This window comes from Accipiter gentilis, unplaced genomic scaffold (assembly GCF_929443795.1).
Source record: "Accipiter gentilis unplaced genomic scaffold, bAccGen1.1, whole genome shotgun sequence".
NCBI classification, from domain to species: Eukaryota; Metazoa; Chordata; class Aves; order Accipitriformes; family Accipitridae; genus Astur; species Astur gentilis.
In genome coordinates this window covers 1-22,908 of record NW_026061062.1, presented here as the reverse complement: position 1 = coordinate 22,908, position 22,908 = coordinate 1, and positions in this window count along the sequence as shown.

Below are 22,908 nucleotides of genomic sequence, written 5' to 3'. Positions count from 1 at the left end.
TCCTCTTGAACATTTGGTTTCCTGGGGAAAAATACTGTGTAAGCTCTGTAAGCAAAGAGGTTTTATATTTTTGGAATACTTGCCAGCTGAATGGTTTGTACCTTGGACTTAAACTGTAGAGGAGGATCTGTTCAGGACATCCATGTTATAGAGTAGCTGTTGCATGACTTATACTTGTAATCCGGTTCCTACTTGATAGCCTTAACTTTGCGTGGATTGTGTATTGAACTTTCCAGTAGTTTGTTTGTTTTTACATTTCCTTAAGGTCTAGGCAAAGGCTTAGAGAGTTAGCAGACTTAAGGATAAGCATTTATTACTTTGTCCTGCCACGTTGCTATTTGAAACCTGTTCTGAGTGTTGGTGGTATTCAAGAAATTGCCGAGATTTCGAGGGTGAAATCTGTATCTTTAGGTGTACTGAGCAGAAAAGTACAATGGATCTTTTTAGTTGCCAGATAGCTTGCTTTATCCAGGCGGTCAATTTGTCAAGATCAGGCTGCAGCGTGGCCAATTCATTTCTTAGTTCCAACAACTGCCATCTTAATGTAGAGATTTATTCTGTAATCAAAACTGGAACTGTTGTCCCTGGTTATGTGTGCTTACTTATTTGTTTTTAACGCTGCTTCAGTGAGACTCCGTCTGAGGGCAGAAGAATCACAAAGCTAGACCAGATTTTGCTAAATGGAAATAACATAACACTGGTAAGTCAGCATTGTTAAAATGCTGCATGCATTTATTTTCTGTACCTGTAAATCAATCAGTCACTGAGCTCAGCTACTTTAAGCTGAGCTTTCCAGACAATTCCATTACACAAGGTAATTTCAAGTAGCTTCTGGGGCATATGTGTGTATGAATGATGCTGGAAAAGTGACCTTGCTGTCTTAGTACACGTTACAGTTTAAAAAAAAAAAAAAAAAAAAAAAAAAAAAAGAGCATGTCCCTAACTTTATTTTGGTGAATGTTTTTCTGGTCCTCAAGTGTGCAAGGGAATCACTGGCTTTGTTAAGCGCTCCGTAAGCTGGTTCATACAGTGGCTTTTAACTCACGAGTGTTTGCCTGCATAAGCGTGTAGGTGGAATGCATCTACCTTTTATCCATTATTGTATGTATAGATGTGTTTGCAGCAGTTTGGATGTTTACAAGCTTGTCAAGTCGTTTGGCAGTTATGATTACCATGTGACGCCCAGAGAGCTGTACCTTTACGTGCTCTGAAAAAAATCTGGAGGTCTGTTGGCTTATACCAAATCAGAAGCACTATGATTTTTAGTTTATTATCTGCTGGTGTAGGTAGGTCAGTACTGCAACAGTAATTAAATACTGTGAGTATGCATCCCTAAGCTGAATTCTGCGACTTCCTAAATACCACAAGAGCAGACCTAGAATAGTTTGTTGTTTGTCGGCATAGATGGCTACAAAGTCAGGACTTCCTACGTAAAAGCATTCCTAATTTTGTGGGAAGAGGAGAGGATGACCAACTCGAGTCGAAATGAGCTCTGTGTGAATGAGGAACAATCTCCATTTTGCTGTCTTACCCAGCTTGCACCTCCTCACTGTGTGTCTGAGCAAGTGCCATCTTGCCTTAATTTCTAAGCCTCTTTCTGCTTTGGTTATTGTTCTGCCTCCTTAAAGGATAGTGCGTGTTCTGACTTCTTGTGTGGGGTAAAATTACTACCCTCCGGTTAAGCTGGTGGTATACTGCCCTGGAAGCAGAAGCTGGTGATGCTTAGAGTGCAAATTTTCAGCGAGACGTAGATACATTTCTGTATCGGATCTTGTGCCTCTCTTGCGGACACGTCTTCCCACGTCAGGAAGACTATGCTTTAGACTTTTTCTTACTTCGGTCCTGAAAGCAGCAAAGTTCTTCCTCTTTAGAAGTGCTCAGCTAATTATTAAGAACGTATCAGTAAAAGCAATGGTTATCCTCTTCTTTTATCCCTTATTCAGGAAAGGTGCATCACTAATGATGATGCTGGTTTTGTAAGTTGAAACCGTTACTTTCCTGTAAAGACACACTAATTTGTTCTGAATAAAAGCCTTTCTTTTTGTTCTCTTTGTGCTCAGTTACGTAAGTGCACGAGTGAGTGAGTTTTCCAACGGGTTGATGGAGTGGAAAAAGAATAGTTACGTTCCAGTTGCTGTCGGTCTTCAGTTTTTCTACATCTGTTGCATTTGTTTATGGCCCAAGTCTATATAAAACCCAAATCGTGGGCCAAGAGATTGCTATTCTTTGCACTACAGGCAGATACTAAGCTGGATCATTTGTTTAAACCCTGCTTCAGGCTGTGTCGCCAGAAACCGTGTGGTAGAGTGCTGCAGAATTCTGAAAGCTCTTCAGAGTGGATGCATCTGTTTGATGCTCAGCAGCCGTTGGTTCTGCTGGCCTTGAGGTTCAGCACTCTTGGACTTGTTTTGCTTGGCAGATGTACTCTCTTGTAGTAAAGGCATTGTAGTGGTATTTTGCGAGTGAGGACAGACAGACCAGACATCGTTCATGTCCAGGGAGCCGGGGCGGGACGGTTGGTGTTCAAGCTTCTCATTCCTGTCAGCGGTGACTCCGCTTGCACCACTAAGTGGTGCTGTGTACATACGCTTTATTAAATCGGGAGCTGCCTGTGCCTGCCTGCTTGTGTAGTTCGGAGTGGTCCTTTTAGAGAAAATGTTCTTTTGGCTGCATTTGTTCTCCTGTGATACAAAAACTTGACAGCTGTTGGGGGCAACTACTACTTTAGGAGAATTTCTATAAAGTAAGAAATTGCTGGTTTTATTTTGTCATGGTGGGCACAAAATTAACTGATTCAAAATCACGTCCACTGCAGCTTATGCTTCCGTAACACACCACTCAACTGATTTCTATGCGTAAATGTCTTCGGAGAGGAATCACAGGTGCCTGCTGTGACTATAGGGACAAGCAGTATGGGCTCACAGGAACAGAACATGCTTTGCCTTCCCATCACCAGAAGAAAGAGAGAAAGAAAGAAAGAGGTGAAGAAGGGTGCTCAGGAGCAAGAGGCTGCAAGGAAGTTGCTGTACATGATCCTTTTGCCTTGCTTTATCTGACAGAAAAGCTGCCTTCTGCTAGTTGGGTCTTGGCTTGAAAGACAAGGGGAGAGAGACTCCCGCCCCTCTCCCAGGGAGTGTGCTACTTTTGACTGGCTTGTTCTGACTATGTGATCTGCAATTACAATATTGAGATTGCATGGTGACAGTCTATACCACTGACTCCCTGAGTGGTTTTTCATTTCTGTCCCCGCTTCCTTCTCCAGCTTTTTTCAATATATCAATTTAAAAAAAAAAAAAAAAAAATTAATAAAAATTTAACCTTACATGAACATCATCTGTTGGCTTTGGCCCCAAACACTTTACTTCCTAGAAATAAGTTGAGTCTCTTCATCAGAATATGTAAAAGATTTCTAGCCACTGTAGTACTATTGTATTGTTTGTTTTTTTAAATAAGATTCTGTCCAGGTTCCAGCATGTGCACTAAATTTCTACTGCAGTAGAAGAGAGTCTTAAGCTGAAGAGAGATTTCATGCTTGGGAGAGAAAAAGGGCAGATCTTGACTCAAAAGTAACTTTTCCAAGGGAAAGGTAAACTCTTTTGTTTCTTTGGGGATTTTTATTCTGATAGCACAAGCATCTTGTTCTCTCAGGATTTTGTAATCTCTGGGAAAAAAACCCTTGGTGTTGTGTCACTTCCTCCTTCCCTGGTTGTGTTTTTTTCACTCCTTTTCAGAGGAAGTGCTAATACTGTTATAATTTAGGAAGACATTTTAACTTTTGACTCGGAGGTCTGCAGACTTCACTGTAAAGACAGTTTCTGTGCATCCAAATGCTGTTAATCCCTTAAAATACGAAATGAAAGATGTGTAACTTGGAGCTGAGACTGAGTCAGAGTATTCCAGATGGGTCTGGTTTACTTTGCATTCAGTGTTCCTGTAGCCTGTTGCTTTGGAAGGTACAGGTAATAAGCTTTTCAATCGAATAAATGAGCGGTAGTGGTTTTTTGTTTTCCTCCCCTAGAAATGTAGTGCTTGATCAGACTGCACTGACCTGTAGAAGTTGTGGGCACTGTGGTGTTCTCCAGAATGCTACTTGGGCTGCCACTACAAGTAGGCCATTTAAAACAATAACCTTAGACTTTAAAAATACATAAAAACTTCATGATGCTTAAAGTGTAGAGCAGAGTAGTCATCAGGTTAAAATAACTTCATGCTTATGACATGCACAGTGATGGTTCCTTTCAGGTTTTTTGGTTGTTGGTGGTGGTGGTTGTTTTTTCTTCTTTAAGATGGCACTGGTTGCAGTGATCTTCAGTTTTACGGCACAGCTAACTGTCTTAGTATAGATATGGTTCCTTTCTGCCTACTATTTCCGTTTACTGGCAGACATAGTTAAGATAGCTCTTTGGAGTTGTGGAGTGCGCGTGTGTATATATCTATATGTGTGTGTGTGTGTGTGAATGTGTATGAAAATAAGAAGACCTAAAGTCCCCTCCCCACATCATTAGCTTTCGCTGCCCTGTATTTCAGTGTTACCAAGATTTTAAAGTGACCCAAGTATTGCTGTTGCAAATGTTTCCATGTTTGTCTAACTATTGTGATGACAGAAAAAAAAAATAAAATCAAAACACTAAATGTTTTATTACTTGCCCTATAACTATATAGGCGTTCCCTGTCTAATATCTATTTCTTTTTTCAGGATTCACTGTATTTATTTTTTTTTACCCTATGAAACGGAAAGAGATTTCTGGCTTACTGTTGGCTTTTGATAGACGTTTTATCCTTGGGGAATTGCCCACCAATTACTTCATAGAGTTTGGAATTTAACTGAAGGACATTTTGCATGCCCGTGTTCAAATAGCGATGCTAACAGGCCACCATACGGTTCATGTTGATAGCTTTATGGATACTTAAAGGTAGGCAATAGTCTTATTTTTTAATAATGCTTAACCTTTTTCTCTTTGGCATGAACAAGCAAGTCTGCCTGGTTTTGTAGGACTTGCAGCTTTTCCTTAACATCAGACTTTAAAAAGGGGAGAACCAGTAGTATCAGGTACGCAGTTAGGATGGCGATTTTTAAAATACTAAGCTGCGTAACAGTCTCGGGAAGAACACGTGTGACTGGGCGTGAGAGTCTGTGGTACAGCATTACTAACCTTTGCTAAAAAAAGTTTTGAAGAATGAAGCATTTGCTTTATGAACGGTACTTGAGGACGAATTCTGATGCTGCTGCTAAAGTTTATTGAAAAATAGGCACTGATTTCAGTGATGATGCAGGTGTGGTTTCTGTTCATGCCTTAAATCTGAAAAGAAGAGAAGAGAAACCTCCATTTGAAGGAGGATTTTGTATGAAGGGTAATCAAACCAGTAACCTGCTTTAAGAACGACTTTAACATATTTGGAGCATCGGTTAAAGGCAAATAAGTCAAGTTTATCATATCCTCCTACCTAAGCTGTGACTATTGAATACAGTCGGCAGTCCACCTCAGAACTTGCTGGTGCGCAACTGCAACGTGTTAAGTTGTAAGACTTCACAGCCACGAGCTGATGGGCCACAGTTCTCTCCGAGCATAAAGCGCTGTAAGTTTTAGTTTCTTGCACAGCAGTGACTCTTTTCAACATTAGTAACTATACAACAGGGTAAAAGGCAAATTTAGTGAATAATAATGTGTCATTCTCAGAGTAGCTGTTTGCATTTCACCATGATGCAGATGCTTTTTATAGCAGTTGTGTTGGCACATGTGTTAGAATTCGGTTAATTCTCTCCTGAACTCATTTAAACTTTTGGCTTCAACTGCATCACTGGCAATATGTTTCAGAATAGAATAATTATTTCTTTAAAAAAAAAACGGGGGTGGGGGGGTAAGAAGAAGGGGTGGAGGAAGCGGGGATAAAAAAATCTGTTGTCTGCCAGTGCTGTGGGCTGCTCACTCATTTTTCTGTAGAACTTCTGGGGGTTTTTTGTTGTTGTTGTTGTTGTTGTTGTTGTTCTTCTACCTTAATGCTAATAGGCATTTCTACCTTTTCTACCTTGTTTTTCTACCTAATGCTAATAGGCATTAGCCTATCCTCTGCACCTTTGGTCATTTCCTGAAGTTTGTCTGTAGTTTCCTACATTAGTAGGTAAATGTATCTATTTTACTTTACAGAGTTTTGATAGTTTTTTAAATTATACAAGAAATTTAAGTCTTGGAACAAATGTCTTTGCTTATTGATTTTTGTGAGTAGCTGCAAAAATCTTATTTATTAGTTGCCCCTTTTAAAATTAAAATAAAAATGAATGCTATGCAAGAAATAGGTTGCAAGTAACTGTTAGGGTCTTACTACTGCTCGCTGTTGAGAGATCGTGGGAAGTGCAGAGAATTTGTGTTAAAAGTTACGGGCATTTTTCAAGATAGTTTTCCAGGTCTGAGGCGTGCTGAAATATCTCTTTCCTATGATAGTGTGTTTAGTTTCATTGACTTCAGCGGAACACACAGAATACATTGACTTAAACTAGCTGAGAATCTGATGATAAGGTTTTATACTCTACCTACCATAGTGTTGTGATGACCTGTCCCCTGAACTCAAAATTATGTTTGATGATCGTAACAGGAGGCCGGATCTTTGATCTGGAAATTATGCTGATAGCGACATTACAGAATCCAGGCTTGTAACTTCACTGGTTTCTTGCAGCCCCTCAAGTTCATGAAGGACAATAAAGACCCATTCTCTTTTGTTCTTGTGCTATAATCAGTGATGGAAGTATGACATTGTCAGTTGTAAGAAGTGGCTTAACTGCTGTTGGAGTCTGCTTTTATGCCTGGAAAACCTGTTGATTTGCATGGGTTTGCACAGCTTGTGCTAATGATATGGCTGGAATGAGACAGGGTCTTGTGTAGTCTGCAAGGGCTGTATATGGTCCTGGTTTATAGCTGGGTGGGAGGGATTGGTTCAAGTTACTTCTGATTTGCCCTATTTAATATCTTAAATAGGAGTGAACAGGGTGATTGGAACAGTTTCATTTTTACAAGAGGAAATTTATAAATCGGTTTTTATCCTGTGTTAGAATTAAGATATGTATTTACTGGAGACAACGAGTCTAGCCTGAACACTGAAACAGCTCTGTTTTGGGCACACTATTAGAACTTTTTTAAAATTTTCAAATCATAACAGTCTGTCAGTTCATGCTTGTTGAGTCTGAGACATTAAGTGATGCCCTTTGAACAGGGAAACATTGCTAATAATTGATATTTGGTTTGTAGACTATACCTTTTGTATGCTCTAAAGTCACCTGTTGTTTCCCTTTCATTTATAAAAGTTCTGTTCGTCAAACCATATAAGCGCATACCTAAATTCAGTGTTAAACTTCCTGAATTGCTCTAAACTATTGCGTTGCTGTAAACTGTTTTGGCTGATAAACCTAAGCGGTCAGCTTGGTATTCCTCCATGGATATGTGATTAAGATGCAATAGGTCGGAACAAGTTACCAGGCAACTGCATGCTCCAGCTGCATAGGAGGCACAAAGCAGCTGGCCCGTTCCTTGTCATCAGTGGGAAAGTACAGATTCTCCTGTGACCTTGGTCACTTTTGTCTATAACATATTAGATAAGAGTATTTTGATACTCCTCTCGCAGTGGGAGAAACACTGCTTGTGTCTGTGCAGTGTGTGAAAATCACTTTACCAAGATGCTTTTATTTCTAAAACCCTTGGAAAAAAAAACTCAAAACGGAGTTTTAAAACTTTTTTAATCCAAGGCAAACGTCAGGATTCTCATTCTTACAAAGTATTTTACAATTGTGTAACCTTGTAGACTGTACGGAGAATGAGGATCTTGCATGTGACATACTCAAAAGTTTCATTTTCGGTGTTCTACACGCTTCTACTGATCGCAGCGCCTTTGTTTCCTAAGGGCAACTGGCAACAGACAATGCGTATGGGTTTCAAGGCCCTGTGGAACAGAGAAGGTAGTTTGCCAGTGTTCTTACTGCTGTTGCAGACATTGTTTCAGTGGATTGAAAGTGGCACGTTCCAAGTACCTTTTCCTACCATTGCTGCGTATATTTTTTTTTTTTTTCAATCCAGAAGAATGTTTCTGTACTTCCCTTCCCTATAGGTGCATGTTGATTTACATTGCATGCTATTGCAGTGTTCTTAGTCTACCAGTTACAGATTACTCCTTTCAGTTCTTGTGCATTTCTGAATGTGTATCTACCTACTAAACTCACATTTCTTCAGACCTGATATGCAACTGCTACGGAAGTCAGCTATTGTGCTAGTTACGGTGTTTACCCCGTCAGTTGTTTTACTGTCTAATAAGTACCTTGATGACAGAGAAGGGGAGTGTCAGAAAATGGACAAGTCAGGCTTTATATTAGAGATGGTTTTCGTAAGATTTAAGAGAATGCAGTTTTGGCATAAGGATTTACATACCGCTCCCGGTGTTCTGTTGGGCTGACGGTGTTCTGTTGGGCTGACGTTTTGCAAGAAGCTGAGGTGTTTAACTTTCAAAAGCTGTTTATGTAAATTGGCTTACCTCTGAGTAGTCTCCTTCAGCTGTGTGTAACGAAGAAATAAATGTGCATCTCTAGACATGTGCATATGCAGATAGAATTGTAAGTGCGGAGCTGGGGATGATGCTTGTGTTTGAGGGTAGAAATACGGAGAGGGACAGCAGTGGGGAAAGAAGAACCTTTGAAGATAGTCTAGTGTTGCTCTCATTCTAGAGGTGAATGATCAACTTTCTGTACCATTCTTGACAAACGCTTGCCTAATTTATTCTTAAACATTTCCTGTAAGTATTACTACTGTTGCAAAGATTGCCACATACCCTAAGTTTTTCAGGTTGTAATTTAAGCCCCATGATTCCGTGTAACTGTGTGCAGTGGATGCACAGAAAAGTTCTTCCTTATAGCTACCTTTTAGAGTTTAAACATTGTTCTTTCTCTTCAGTATTGCCCTTTCTAGGTTAAGAGGCTGTTTTTCAATTTATGCTTTGAAGTCAGACTCCTGTACATCGTTGAGCACCCTCTTGGACTTACTGTAGACCCTCGCCAGTTATACTACACCCTTCTTGAAAAGCAGTACATCATCTGGAGGGTTCAGCAGCTAATCCGTGCAAATGTAGCGCGGCAGAAATAATGCTTGGATGTACTACCTCAAGTGTGATGTGTGAGGAGGATTCACTGGGCCTTTTGATTAGCAAGAAACGGTACATAAGAACTAGGTGACAGAAATAGGACACGCAGCTGGCACACTGGCCTTCAAGCTTACAGTGCAGCTCCGCGGGCCTTGGCTGGCTAAAGAAGAGCATGAGGCACAGGAGAGAACTGCTGCTGGATCTTAGTGAAAGACGGTAAGTCATTTGGAGAGAGGTTTTCAAAGCCAGGAATTCAAGTCGGGTGCCCAATTCCAGAGTGCCTGTGAAATCCCTGTGTACTGCCCTCGCTTGTCTAACTTTGTGTTGTATATTGTCTAGCAGCTTTTCTTTCAAAGATAACAAAGCTACACTTGTGTGATAGGTGATGTAATGATCTCATAATAACAGGCAAAATCCAAGTCACAGAAAATGCCAGCATTTGAAAGAGAGCCGGATAGGAGAGCCTTTTTTGTATGGATCAGTTGTCTTGTTCTGATTTTTTTGTTTTACAGGTAAAATCACAGCTCAGTGTGACATGGAAATAACTGGAAATAGTTTTATTTTTAAATTCGGGGCCTTATTTTCCTTGAAACTGGATTTTCAGATACGGTGCTAGAAGACGTTACAGAATTGTAAATGTTGTTTCTGCCTCCTGTTCCTCTTGAACATTTGGTTTCCTGGGGAAAAATACTGTGTAAGCTCTGTAAGCAAAGAGGTTTTATATTTTTGGAATACTTGCCAGCTGAATGGTTTGTACCTTGGACTTAAACTGTAGAGGAGGATCTGTTCAGGACATCCATGTTATAGAGTAGCTGTTGCATGACTTATACTTGTAATCCGGTTCCTACTTGATAGCCTTAACTTTGCGTGGATTGTGTATTGAACTTTCCAGTAGTTTGTTTGTTTTTACATTTCCTTAAGGTCTAGGCAAAGGCTTAGAGAGTTAGCAGACTTAAGGATAAGCATTTATTACTTTGTCCTGCCACGTTGCTATTTGAAACCTGTTCTGAGTGTTGGTGGTATTCAAGAAATTGCCGAGATTTCGAGGGTGAAATCTGTATCTTTAGGTGTACTGAGCAGAAAAGTACAATGGATCTTTTTAGTTGCCAGATAGCTTGCTTTATCCAGGCGGTCAATTTGTCAAGATCAGGCTGCAGCGTGGCCAATTCATTTCTTAGTTCCAACAACTGCCATCTTAATGTAGAGATTTATTCTGTAATCAGAACTGGAACTGTTGTCCCTGGTTATGTGTGCTTACTTATTTGTTTTTAACGCTGCTTCAGTGAGACTCCGTCTGAGGGCAGAAGAATCACAAAGCTAGACCAGATTTTGCTAAATGGAAATAACATAACACTGGTAAGTCAGCATTGTTAAAATGCTGCATGCATTTATTTTCTGTACCTGTAAATCAATCAGTCACTGAGCTCAGCTACTTTAAGCTGAGCTTTCCAGACAATTCCATTACACAAGGTAATTTCAAGTAGCTTCTGGGGCATATGTGTGTATGAATGATGCTGGAAAAGTGACCTTGCTGTCTTAGTACACGTTACAGTTCAAAAAAAAAAAAAAAAAAAAAAAAAAGAGCATGTCCCTAACTTTATTTGGTGAATGTTTTTCTGGTCTTCAGGTGTGCCAGGGAATCACTGGCTTTGTTAAGCGCTCCGTAAGCTGGTTCATACAGTGGCTTTTAACTCACGAGTGTTTGCCTGCATAAGCGTGTAGGTGGAATGCATCTACGTTTTATCCATTATTGTATGTATAGATGTGTTTGCAGCAGTTTGGATGTTTACAAGCTTGTCAAGTCATTTGGCAGTTATGATTACCATGTGATGCCCAGAGAGCTGTACCTTTACGTGCTCTGAAAAAAATCTGGAGGTCTGTTGGCTTATACCAAATCAGAAGCACTATGATTTTTAGTTTATTATCTGCTGGTGTAGGTAGGTCAGTACTGCAACAGTAATTAAATACTGTGAGTATGCATCCCTAAGCTGAATTCTGCGACTTCCTAAATACCACAAGAGCAGACCTAGAATAGTTTGTTGTTTGTCGGCATAGATGGCTACAAAGTCAGGACTTCCTACGTAAAAGCATTCCTAATTTTGTGGGAAGAGGAGAGGATGACCAACTCGAGTCGAAATGAGCTCTGTGTGAACGAGGAACAATCTCCATTTTGCTGTCTTACCCAGCTTGCACCTCCTCACTGTGTGTCTGAGCAAGTGCCATCTTGCCTTAATTTCTAAGCCTCTTTCTGCTTTGGTTATTGTTCTGCCTCCTTAAAGGATAGTGCATGTTCTGACTTCTTGTGTGGGGTAAAATTACTACCCTCCGGTTAAGCTGGTGGTATACTGCCCTGGAAGCAGAAGCTGGTGATGCTTAGAGTGCAAATTTTCAGCGAGACGTAGATACATTTCTGTATCGGATCTTGTGCCTCTCTTGCGGACACGTCTTCCCACGTCAGGAAGACTATGCTTTAGACTTTTTCTTACTTCGGTCCTGAAAGCAGCAAAGTTCTTCCTCTTTAGAAGTGCTCAGCTAATTATTAAGAACGTATCAGTAAAAGCAATGGTTATCCTCTTCTTTTATCCCTTATTCAGGAAAGGTGCATCACTAATGATGATGCTGGTTTTGTAAGTTGAAACCGTTACTTTCCTGTAAAGACACACTAATTTGTTCTGAATAAAAGCCTTTCTTTTTGTTCTCTTTGTGCTCAGTTACGTAAGTGCACGAGGGAGTTAGTTTTCCAACGGGTTGATGGAGTGGAAAAAGAATAGTTACGTTCCAGTTGCTGTCGGTCTTCAGTTTTTCTACATCTGTTGCATTTGTTTATGGCCCAAGTCTATATAAAACCCAAATCGTGGGCCAAGAGATTGCTATTCTTTGCGCTACAGGCAGATACTAAGCTGGATCATTTGTTTAAACCCTGCTTCAGGCTGTGTCGCCAGAAACCGTGTGGTAGAGTGCTGCAGAATTCTGAAAGCTCTTCAGAGTGGATGCATCTGTTTGATGCTCAGCAGCCGTTGGTTCTGCTGGCCTTGAGGTTCAGCCCTCTTGGACTTGTTTTGCTTGGCAGATGTACTCCCTTGTAGTAAAGGCATTGTAGTGGTATTTTGCGAGTGAGGACAGACAGACCAGACATCGTTCATGTCCAGGGAGCCGGGGCGGGAAGGTTGGTGTTCAAGCTTCTCATTCCTGTCAGCGGTGACTCCGCTTGCACCACTAAGTGGTGCTGTGTACATACGCTTTATTAAATCGGGAGCTGCCTGTGCCTGCCTGCTTGTGTAGTTCGGAGCGGTCCTTTTAGAGAAAATGTTCTTTTGGCTGCATTTGTTCTCCTGTGATACAAAAACTTGACAGCTGTTGGGGGCAACTACTACTTTAGGAGAATTTCTATAAAGTAAGAAATTGCTGGTTTTATTTTGTCATGGTGGGCACAAAATTAACTGATTCAAAATCACGTCCACTGCAGCTTATGCTTCCGTAACACACCACTCAACTGATTTCTATGCGTAAATGTCTTCGGAGAGGAATCACAGGTGCCTGCTGTGACTATAGGGACAAGCAGTATGGGCTCACAGGAACAGAACATGCTTTGCCTTCCCATCACCAGAAGAAAGAGAGAAAGAAAGAAAGAGGTGAAGAAGGGTGCTCAGGAGCAAGAGGCTGCAAGGAAGTTGCTGTACATGATCCTTTTGCCTTGCTTTATCTGACAGAAAAGCTGCCTTCTGCTAGTTGGGTCTTGGCTTGAAAGACAAGGGGAGAGAGACTCCCGCCCCTCTCCCAGGGAGTGTGCTACTTTTGACTGGCTTGTTCTGACTATGTGATCTGCAATTACAATATTGAGATTGCATGGTGACAGTCTATACCACTGACTCCCTGAGTGGTTTTTCATTTCTGTCCCCGCTTCCTTCTCCAGCTTTTTTCAATATATCAATTTAAAAAAAAAAAAAAAAAAAAAAATTAACCTTACATGAACATCATCTGTTGGCTTTGGCCCCAAACACTTTATTTCCTAGAAATAAGTTGAGTCTTTTCATCAGAATATGTAAAAGATTTCTAGCCACTGTAGTACTATTGTATTGTTTGTTTTTTTAAATAAGATTCTGTCCAGGCTCCAGCATGTGCACTAAATTTCTACTGCAGTAGAAGAGAGTCTTAAGCTGAAGAGAGATTTCATGCTTGGGAGAGAAAAAGGGCAGATCTTGACTCAAAAGTAACTTTTCCAAGGGAAAGGTAAACTCTTTTGTTTCTTTGGGGATTTTTATTCTGATAGCACAAGCATCTTGTTCTCTCAGGATTTTGTAATCTCTGGGAAAAAAACCCTTGGTGTTGTGTCACTTCCTCCTTCCCTGGTTGTGGTTTTTTCACTCCTTTTCAGAGGAAGTGCTAATACTGTTATAATTTAGGAAGACATTTTAACTTTTGACTCGGAGGTCTGCAGACTTCACTGTAAAGACAGTTTCTGTGCATCCAAATGCTGTTAATCCCTTAAAATACGAAATGAAAGATGTGTAACTTGGAGCTGAGACTGAGTCAGAGTATTCCAGATGGGTCTGGTTTACTTTGCATTCAGTGTTCCTGTAGCCTGTTGCTTTGGAAGGTACAGGTAATAAGCTTTTCAATCGAATAAATGAGCGGTAGTGGTTTTTTGTTTTCCTCCCCTAGAAATGTAGTGCTTGATCAGACTGCACTGACCTGTAGAAGTTGTGGGCACTGTGGTGTTCTCCAGAATGCTACTTGGGCTGCCACTACAAGTAGGCCATTTAAAACAATAACCTTAGACTTTAAAAATACATAAAAACTTCATGATGCTTAAAGTGTAGAGCAGAGTAGTCATCAGGTTAAAATAACTTCATGCTTATGACATGCACAGTGATGGTTCCTTTCAGGTTTTTTGGTTGTTGGTGGTGGTGGTTGTTTTTTCTTCTTTAAGATGGCACTGGTTGCAGTGATCTTCAGTTTTACGGCACAGCTAACTGTCTTAGTATAGATATGGTTCCTTTCTGCCTACTATTTCCGTTTACTGGCAGACATAGTTAAGATAGCTCTTTGGAGTTGTGGAGTGCGCGTGTGTATATATCTATATGTGTGTGTGTGTGTGTGAATGTGTATGAAAATAAGAAGACCTAAAGTCCCCTCCCCACATCATTAGCTTTCGCTGCCCTGTATTTCAGTGTTACCAAGATTTTAAAGTGACCCAAGTATTGCTGTTGCAAATGTTTCCATGTTTGTCTAACTATTGTGATGACAGAAAAAAAAAATAAAATCAAAACACTAAATGTTTTATTACTTGCCCTATAACTATATAGGCGTTCCCTGTCTAATATCTATTTCTTTTTTCAGGATTCACTGTATTTATTTTTTTTTACCCTATGAAACGGAAAGAGATTTCTGGCTTACTGTTGGCTTTTGATAGACGTTTTATCCTTGGGGAATTGCCCACCAATTACTTCATAGAGTTTGGAATTTAACTGAAGGACATTTTGCATGCCCGTGTTCAAATAGCGATGCTAACAGGCCACCATACGGTTCATGTTGATAGCTTTATGGATACTTAAAGGTAGGCAATAGTCTTATTTTTTAATAATGCTTAACCTTTTTCTCTTTGGCATGAACAAGCAAGTCTGCCTGGTTTTGTAGGACTTGCAGCTTTTCCTTAACATCAGACTTTAAAAAGGGGAGAACCAGTAGTATCAGGTACGCAGTTAGGATGGCGATTTTTAAAATACTAAGCTGCGTAACAGTCTCGGGAAGAACACGTGTGACTGGGCGTGAGAGTCTGTGGTACAGCATTACTAACCTTTGCTAAAAAAAGTTTTGAAGAATGAAGCATTTGCTTTATGAACGGTACTTGAGGACGAATTCTGATGCTGCTGCTAAAGTTTATTGAAAAATAGGCACTGATTTCAGTGGTGATGCAGGTGTGGTTTCTGTTCATGCCTTAAATCTGAAAAGAAGAGAAGAGAAACCTCCATTTGAAGGAGGATTTTGTATGAAGGGTAATCAAACCAGTAACCTGCTTTAAGAACGACTTTAACATATTTGGAGCATCGGTTAAAGGCAAATAAGTCAAGTTTATCATATCCTCCTACATAAGCTGTGACTATTGAATACAGTCGGCAGTCCACCTCAGAACTTGCTGGTGCGCAACTGCAACGTGTTAAGTTGTAAGACTTCACAGCCACGAGCTGATGGGCCACAGTTCTCTCCGAGCATAAAGCGCTGTAAGTTTTAGTTTCTTGCACAGCAGTGACTCTTTTCAACATTAGTAACTATACAACAGGGTAAAAGGCAAATTTAGTGAATAATAATGTGTCATTCTCAGAGTAGCTGTTTGCATTTCACCATGATGCAGATGCTTTTTATAGCAGTTGTGTTGGCACATGTGTTAGAATTCGGTTAATTCTCTCCTGAACTCATTTAAACTTTTGGCTTCAACTGCATCACTGGCAATATGTTTCAGAATAGAATAATTATTTCTTTAAAAAAAAAACGGGGGTGGGGGGGTAAGAAGAAGGGGTGGAGGAAGCGGGGATAAAAAAATCTGTTGTCTGCCAGTGCTGTGGGCTGCTCACTCATTTTTCTGTAGAACTTCTGGGGGTTTTTTGTTGTTGTTGTTGTTGTTCTTCTTCTTCTTCTACCTTAATGCTAATAGGCATTTCTACCTTTTCTACCTTGTTTTTCTACCTAATGCTAATAGGCATTAGCCTATCCTCTGCACCTTTGGTCATTTCCTGAAGTTTGTCTGTAGTTTCCTACATTAGTAGGTAAATGTATCTATTTTACTTTACAGAGTTTTGATAGTTTTTTAAATTATACAAGAAATTTAAGTCTTGGAACAAATGTCTTTGCTTATTGATTTTTGTGAGTAGCTGCAAAAATCTTATTTATTAGTTGCCCCTTTTAAAATTAAAATAAAAATGAATGCTATGCAAGAAATAGGTTGCAAGTAACTGTTAGGGTCTTACTACTGCTCGCTGTTGAGAGATCGTGGGAAGTGCAGAGAATTTGTGTTAAAAGTTACGGGCATTTTTCAAGATAGTTTTCCAGGTCTGAGGCGTGCTGAAATATCTTTTTCCTATGATAGTGTGTTTAGTTTCATTGACTTCAGCGGAACACACAGAATACATTGACTTAAACTAGCTGAGAATCTGATGATAAGGTTTTATACTCTACCTAACATAGTGTTGTGATGACCTGTCCCCTGAACTCAAAATTATGTTTGATGATCGTAACAGGAGGCCGGATCTTTGATCTGGAAATTATGCTGATAGCGACATTACAGAATCCAGGCTTGTAACTTCACTGGTTTCTTGCAGCCCCTCAAGTTCATGAAGGACAATAAAGACCCATTCTCTTTTGTTCTTGTGCTATAATCAGTGATGGAAGTATGACATTGTCAGTTGTAAGAAGTGGCTTAACTGCTGTTGGAGTCTGCTTTTATGCCTGGAAAACCTGTTGATTTGCATGGGTTTGCACAGCTTGTGCTAATGATATGGCTGGAATGAGACAGGGTCTTGTGTAGTCTGCAAGGGCTGTATATGGTCCTGGTTTATAGCTGGGTGGGAGGGATTGGTTCAAGTTACTTCTGATTTGCCCTATTTAATATCTTAAATAGGAGTGAACAGGGTGATTGGAACAGTTTCATTTTTACAAGAGGAAATTTATAAATCGGTTTTTATCCTGTGTTAGAATTAAGATATGTATTTACTGGAGACAACGAGTCTAGCCTGAACACTGAAACAGCTCTGTTTTGGGCACACTATTAGAACTTTTTTAAAATTTTCAAATCATAACAGTCTGTCAGTTCATGCTTGTTGAGTCTGAGACATTAAGTGATGCCCTTTGAACAGGGAAACATTGCTAATAATTGATACTTGGTTTGTAGACTATACCTTTTGTATGCTCTAAAGTCACCTGTTGTTTCCCTTTCATTTATAAAAGTTCTGTTCGTCAAACCATATAAGCGCATACCTAAATTCAGTGTTAAACTTCCTGAATTGCTCTAAACTATTGCGTTGCTGTAAACTGTTTTGGCTGATAAACCTAAGCGGTCAGCTTGGTATTCCTCCATGTATATGTGATTAAGATGCAATAGGTCGGAACGAGTTACCAGGCAACTGCATGCTCCAGCTGCATAGGAGGCACAAAGCAGCTGGCCCGTTCCTTGTAATCAGTGGGAAAGTACAGATTCTCCTGTGACCTTGGTCACTTTTGTCTATAACATATTAGATAAGAGTATTTTGATACTCCTCTCGCAGTGGGAGAAACACTGCTTGTGTCTGTGCAGTGTGTGAAAATCACTTTACCAAGATGCTTTTATTTCTAAAACCCTTGGAAAAAAAACTCAAAACGGAGTTTTAAAACTTTTTTAATCCAAGGCAAACGTCAGGATTCTCATTCTTACAAAGTATTTTACAATTGTGTAACCTTGTAGACTGTACGGAGAATGAGGATCTTGCATGTGACATACTCAAAAGTTTCATTTTCGGTGTTCTACACGCTTCTACTGATCGCAGCGCCTTTGTTTCCTAAGGGCACCTGGCAACAGACAATGCGTATGGGTTTCAAGGCCCTGTGGAACAGAGAAGGTAGTTTGCCAGTGTTCTTACTGCTGTTGCAGACATTGTTTCAGTGGATTGAAAGTGGCACGTTCCAAGTACCTTTTCCTACCATTGCTGCGTATATTTTTTTTTTTTTTCAATCCAGAAGAATGTTTCTGTACTTCCCTTCCCTATAGGTGCATGTTGATTTACATTGCATGCTATTGCAGTGTTCTTAGTCTACCAGTTACAGATTACTCCTTTCAGTTCTTGTGCATTTCTGAATGTGTATCTACCTACTAAACTCACATTTCTTCAGACCTGATATGCAACTGCTACGGAAGTCAGCTATTGTGCTAGTTATGGTGTTTACCCCGTCAGTTGTTTTACTGTCTAATAAGTACCTTGATGACAGAGAAGGGGAGTGTCAGAAAATGGACAAGTCAGGCTTTATATTAGAGATGGTTTTCATAAGATTTAAGAGAATGCAGTTTTGGCATAAGGATTTACATACCGCTCCCGGTGTTCTGTTGGGCTGACGGTGTTCTGTTGGGCTGACGTTTTGCAAGAAGCTGAGGTGTTTAACTTTCAAAAGCTGTTTATGTAAATTGGCTTACCTCTGAGTAGTCTCCTTCAGCTGTGTGTAACGAAGAAATAAATGTGCATCTCTAGACATGTGCATATGCAGATAGAATTGTAAGTGCAGAGCTGGGGATGATGCTTGTGTTTGAGGGTAGAAATACGGAGAGGGACAGCAGTGGGGAAAGAAGAACCTTTGAAGATAGTCTAGTGTTGCTCTCATTCTAGAGGTGAATGATCAACTTTCTGTACCATTCTTGACAAACGCTTGCCTAATTTATTCTTAAACATTTCCTGTAATTATTACTACTGTTGCAAAGATTGCCACATACCCTAAGTTTTTCAGGTTGTAATTTAAGCCCCATGATTCCGTGTAACTGTGTGCAGTGGATGCACAGAAAAGTTCTTCCTTATAGCTACCTTTTAGAGTTTAAACATTGTTCTTTCTCTTCAGTATTGCCCTTTCTAGGTTAAGAGGCTGTTTTTCAATTTATGCTTTGAAGTCAGACTCCTGTACATCGTTGAGCACCCTCTTGGACTTACTGTAGACCCTCACCAGTTATACTACACCCTTCTTGAAAAGCAGTACATCATCTGGAGGGTTCAGCAGCTAATCCGTGCAAATGTAGCGCGGCAGAAATAATGCTTGGATGTACTACCTCAAGTGTGATGTGTGAGGAGGATTCACTGGGCCTTTTGATTAGCAAGAAACGGTACATAAGAACTAGGTGACAGAAATAGGACACGCAGCTGGCACACTGGCCTTCAAGCTTACAGTGCAGCTCCGCGGGCCTTGGCTGGCTAAAGAAGAGCATGAGGCACAGGAGAGAACTGCTGCTGGATCTTAGTGAAAGACGGTAAGTCATTTGGAGAGAGGTTTTCAAAGCCAGGAATTCAAGTCGGGTGCCCAATTCCAGAGTGCCTGTGAAATCCCTGTGTACTGCCCTCGCTTGTCTAACTTTGTGTTGTATATTGTCTAGCAGCTTTTCTTTCAAAGATAACAAAGCTACACTTGTGTGATAGGTGATGTAATGATCTCATAATAACAGGCAAAATCCAAGTCACAGAAAATGCCAGCATTTGAAAGAGAGCCGGATAGGAGAGCCTTTTTTGTATGGATCAGTTGTCTTGTTCTGATTTTTTTGTTTTACAGGTAAAATCACAGCTCAGTGTGACATGGAAATAACTGGAAATAGTTTTATTTTTAAATTCGGGGCCTTATTTTCCTTGAAACTGGATTTTCAGATACGGTGCTAGAAGACGTTACAGAATTGTAAATGTTGTTTCTGCCTCCTGTTCCTCTTGAACATTTGGTTTCCTGGGGAAAAATACTGTGTAAGCTCTGTAAGCAAAGAGGTTTTATATTTTTGGAATACTTGCCAGCTGAATGGTTTGTACCTTGGACTTAAACTGTAGAGGAGGATCTGTTCAGGACATCCATGTTATAGAGTAGCTGTTGCATGACTTATACTTGTAATCCGGTTCCTACTTGATAGCCTTAACTTTGCGTGGATTGTGTATTGAACTTTCCAGTAGTTTGTTTGTTTTTACATTTCCTTAAGGTCTAGGCAAAGGCTTAGAGAGTTAGCAGACTTAAGGATAAGCATTTATTACTTTGTCCTGCCACGTTGCTATTTGAAACCTGTTCTGAGTGTTGGTGGTATTCAAGAAATTGCCGAGATTTCGAGGGTGAAATCTGTATCTTTAGGTGTACTGAGCAGAAAAGTACAATGGATCTTTTTAGTTGCCAGATAGCTTGCTTTATCCAGGCGGTCAATTTGTCAAGATCAGGCTGCAGCGTGGCCAATTCATTTCTTAGTTCCAACAACTGCCATCTTAATGTAGAGATTTATTCTGTAATCAGAACTGGAACTGTTGTCCCTGGTTATGTGTGCTTACTTATTTGTTTTTAACGCTGCTTCAGTGAGACTCCGTCTGAGGGCAGAAGAATCACAAAGCTAGACCAGATTTTGCTAAATGGAAATAACATAACACTGGTAAGTCAGCATTGTTAAAATGCTGCATGCATTTATTTTCTGTACCTGTAAATCAATCAGTCACTGAGCTCAGCTACTTTAAGCTGAGCTTTCCAGACAATTCCATTACACAAGGTAATTTCAAGTAGCTTCTGGGGCATATGTGTGTATGAATGATGCTGGAAAAGTGACCTTGCTGTCTTAGTACACGTTACAGTTTAAAAAAAAAAAAAAAAAAAAAAAAAAAGAGCATGTCCCTAACTTTATTTGGTGAATGTTTTTCTGGTCTTCAGGTGTGCCAGGGAATCACTGGCTATGTTAAGCGCTCCGTAAGCTGGTTCATACAGTGGCTTTTAACTCACGAGTGTTTGCCTGCATAAGCGTGTAGGTGGAATGCATCTACGTTTTATCCATTATTGTATGTATAGATGTGTTTGCAGCAGTTTGGATGTTTACAAGCTTGTCAAGTCATTTGGCAGTTATGATTACCATGTGACGCCCAGAGAGCTGTACCTTTACGTGCTCTGAAAAAAATCTGGAGGTCTGTTGGCTTATACCAAATCAGAAGCACTATGATTTTTAGTTTATTATCTGCTGGTGTAGGTAGGTCAGTACTGCAACAGTAATTAAATACTGTGATTATGCATCCCTAAGCTGAATTCTGCGACTTCCTAAATACCACAAGAGCAGACCTAGAATAGTTTGTTGTTTGTCGGCATAGATGGCTACAAAGTCAGGACTTCCTACGTAAAAGCATTCCTAATTTTGTGGGAAGAGGAGAGGATGACCAACTCGAGTCGAAATGAGCTCTGTGTGAATGAGGAACAATCTCCATTTTGCTGTCTTACCCAGCTTGCACCTCCTCACTGTGTGTCTGAGCAAGTGCCATCTTGCCTTAATTTCTAAGCCTCTTCCTGCTTTGGTTATTGTTCTGCCTCCTTAAAGGATAGTGCGTGTTCTGACTTCTTGTGTGGGGTAAAATTACTACCCTCCGGTTAAGCTGGTGGTATACTGCCCTGGAAGCAGAAGCTGGTGATGCTTAGAGTGCAAATTTTCAGCGAGACGTAGATACATTTCTGTATCGGATCTTGCGCCTCTCTTGCGGACACGTCTTCCCACGTCAGGAAGACTATGCTTTAGACTTTTTCTTACTTCGGTCCTGAAAGCAGCAAAGTTCTTCCTCTTTAGAAGTGCTCAGCTAATTATTAAGAACGTATCAGTAAAAGCAATGGTTATCCTCTTCTTTTATCCCTTATTCAGGAAAGGTGCATCACTAATGATGATGCTGGTTTTGTAAGTTGAAACCGTTACTTTCCTGTAAAGACACACTAATTTCTTCTGAATAAAAGCCTTTCTTTTTGTTCTCTTTGTGCTCAGTTACGTAAGTGCACGAGTGAGTGAGTTTTCCAACGGGTTGATGGAGTGGAAAAAGAATAGTTACGTTCCAGTTGCTGTCGGTCTTCAGTTTTTCTACATCTGTTGCATTTGTTTATGGCCCAAGTCTATATAAAACCCAAATCGTGGGCCAAGAGATTGCTATTCTTTGCACTACAGGCAGATACTAAGCTGGATCATTTGTTTAAACCCTGCTTCAGGCTGTGTCGCCAGAAACCGTGTGGTAGAGTGCTGCAGAATTCTGAAAGCTCTTCAGAGTGGATGCATCTGTTTGATGCTCAGCAGCCGTTGGTTCTGCTGGCCTTGAGGTTCAGCACTCTTGGACTTGTTTTGCTTGGCAGATGTACTCTCTTGTAGTAAAGGCATTGTAGTGGTATTTTGCGAGTGAGGACAGACAGACCAGACATCGTTCATGTCCAGGGAGCCGGGGCGGGAAGGTTGGTGTTCAAGCTTCTCATTCCTGTCAGCGGTGACTCCGCTTGCACCACTAAGTGGTGCTGTGTACATACGCTTTATTAAATCGGGAGCTGCCTGTGCCTGCCTGCTTGTGTAGTTCGGAGTGGTCCTTTTAGAGAAAATGTTCTTTTGGCTGCATTTGTTCTCCTGTGATACAAAAACTTGACAGCTGTTGGGGGCAACTACTACTTTAGGAGAATTTCTATAAAGTAAGAAATTGCTGGTTTTATTTTGTCATGGTGGGCACAAAATTAACTGATTCAAAATCACGTCCACTGCAGCTTATGCTTCCGTAACACACCACTCAACTGATTTCTATGCGTAAGTGTCTTCGGAGAGGAATCACAGGTGCCTGCTGTGACTATAGGGACAAGCAGTATGGGCTCACAGGAACAGAACATGCTTTGCCTTCCCATCACCAGAAGAAAGAGAGAAAGAAAGAAAGAGGTGAAGAAGGGTGCTCAGGAGCAAGAGGCTGCAAGGAAGTTGCTGTACATGATCCTTTTGCCTTGCTTTATCTGACAGAAAAGCTGCCTTCTGCTAGTTGGGTCTTGGCTTGAAAGACAAGGGGAGAGAGACTCCCGCCCCTCTCCCAGGGAGTGTGCTACTTTTGACTGGCTTGTTCTGACTATGTGATCTGCAATTACAATATTGAGATTGCATGGTGACAGTCTATACCACTGACTCCCTGAGTGGTTTTTCATTTCTGTCCCCGCTTCCTTCTCCAGCTTTTTTCAATATATCAATTTAAAAAAAAAAAAAAAAAAAAAAAATTAATAAAAATTTAACCTTACATGAACATCATCTGTTGGCTTTGGCCCCAAACACTTTATTTCCTAGAAATA